We start from the raw sequence: 2,835 nt of genomic DNA on the forward strand, positions 1-2,835 counted from the left end.
TTTGGGCAATTTGTGGGAGATTGTGGTTTCCGAGTGTACCTCTCGTGTACCTTCACTCACCAGAGTATGTATAATCCCTCTCCCCAACACCCGAGGGACAGGGAGAGACCGAGTAGTCATAAATTTCGCAATGCCAATCAGCGTATTGGGAATTTACATATATATATATATATATATATATATATATATATATATATATATATATATATATATATATATATATACATATACTTATTACACATGCACATATATATATATATATATATATATATATATATATATATATATATATATATATATTTATGTATATATATATACATATATATATATATATATATATATATATATATATATATATATATATATATATACAGATACTTACTCCTTATATATAGGGGAAATGATAGCAAAATCCACGAATTTTCTAATATGAACTATAAACACCCCATTCATTTAGAACCAACGACACCATTCCAATTCCCATCGAAATGGAATAATAATTACGAGAACCTGAAACGCTTCCTGCGGGGGGAAGGGGGGAGGGGAGACATACATAACCGAGAAATGGGGGTGGGGGTGGGGTGGGGGGTGGGGTGGGTGTTCCATCATACTATCAAATGACAGAGCAAACTGGACGTCATCTGGAACTCACCTGTCCGTCCGAAGAACGGATCGTTTGAAATTGGACTCAACTTCCAAACAAAAGGGGAACAGAGTCGGTCGTCCAAAATCCCGAATCTTTCGGTAAATAAAGCGAAAGGTTAAGGAGGTTAACACGAGTCCAGAAGAAAAACAAAAGGATAGATGAGAGAGAGAGAGAGAGAGAGAGAGAGAGAGAGAGAGAGAGAGAGAGAGAGAGAGAGTAAATACGACGTATTACATTTCTATTAGCAGATAGGGATCCATTGAACCACACTATTGTTTAAATATATGGCATTTTAAGGTTTAAAGGCCACTCATGGATGGCACAGGCAAGAGACAGTGACATTAAGCTATCAGGCAGGACAATTACCTAGAGAATGATCATATATTCATATAATCAGTGCCCAAGCCCACGTTCCATCCAAGCTAGGACCAAGGACAGCTAGGCAATGGCTGCTGATGACTCAGCAGATAGACCTATAAGCTCCCCCAAACCCCACATCCTTAGCTCACAAGGATGGTAAAGTTGCAACGTCCAAAGAAACTAACGAGTTTGAGCGGGACTCGAACCCCAGTCTGGCGTTCACCAGACAGGGACGTTACCACATCGGCCACCACAACCCTAAGCAACACAATTAAGTAAGGAAACAGAGACCCACTTTTTATTAATTCATTTCTTCATCGTAATATCGACAACATTATTTATAAAAACAGTTCTACAAATGATGGGATTAATATCATTATTGTCATTATCATATGACATATTTATTTCCTATTCAATGCATTTTATATATAGTTCGGTCATTTCCTTACTCGTTTCCCTAGGGAGCTAAGAATTTGACTTTAAAATTGATAAACTCTACGGCCCATGACTGCCCGATTTCACAAACATAACATTAATAATTATAGATAGACTACCGAGATCTAAAACTTGATAAACTCTATGGTCCAGTACCACCCGATTTCAGTAACATTACATTTTAGGATAATATAAACTCATGATCCAGGATTCGCCCGATTTCTCAAACATCAATAAAAATATTCTAAAATGTGATAAACTCTATGGCCATGGATCACCCATTTTCACAAACATCACATTATAGAATAATCTTGCCATTGTCGTGGTCAACAATTTTTTTCTAGATGCAAATGTTATTCTTATAGCCTATATAATATTCATAGTCCTTCAGATCCTGTTTTATATATTTTGTAGTGAACGTAGTCAACATTTGGAGCTGCAAATCATGACGGACAGAGAAGATTTGTTTTATTTACAGTATATAAATGACTAACGATGGGTATTTGAAAGAAACTTTTTAAGAGGTTCATCATAATCTTTGGTATCTGGTGTATTTTTCTTTTTATTCAAGATGAAATATCATATAAAGTAAAAAGTACGTTTTAGAGTACGTAATGATTTCCAAATTTAATACCTATATAAGAGAAGTTATATATATATATATATATATATATATATATATATATATATATATATATATATGTATATATATATATATATATATATATATATATATATATACATATATATATATATATATACATATATATATATATAATATATATATATATATATATATATATATGTATGTATGTATGTATATATATATATATATATATATATATATATATATATATATATATATATATATATATATATATATATAATGGTGGTAACCGGTAAATTCCATCACGCATTATTCAACCGCAGTAAATTCCACCACGCTATATTCCACCCAGAAAAATTCAACCCTTCCTATCTCCTCAATATTTCCTAACTACAACTCTTCCACCAAGGTATGACCACTCCTTCTCCCCCAAAGGAAAATTTCACCAGAACATATAAGATTAAAGTAAGTCCCATAACATTATTCTCAATATAATGGTATGGTTCTTATGGTAAATGGTACCCGTGAGTTGATTATTTAAACAACTATAAAAGCGGAATAAATTTTCCATTGAGTTGTCACAAATAAGTTTGCGAGTGTAATGTTATGTAATGTAATGTCGAGTGTTTGTTATTGAATAAGTATACGACCATGGTGCTTGAGTTAAAATTCTAAGCCCTAAATCTTAAATAATGGCAAAATTTATCTTATCCAAGAACATTATTGAATAGCATAGAGACAATGGCAGTAAAACTAAGATACTGGCGCCGTGAACTGCAGTAAACCG

This window comes from Palaemon carinicauda, chromosome 13, assembly GCF_036898095.1.
Source record: "Palaemon carinicauda isolate YSFRI2023 chromosome 13, ASM3689809v2, whole genome shotgun sequence".
Classification (NCBI taxonomy): Eukaryota; Metazoa; Arthropoda; class Malacostraca; order Decapoda; family Palaemonidae; genus Palaemon; species Palaemon carinicauda.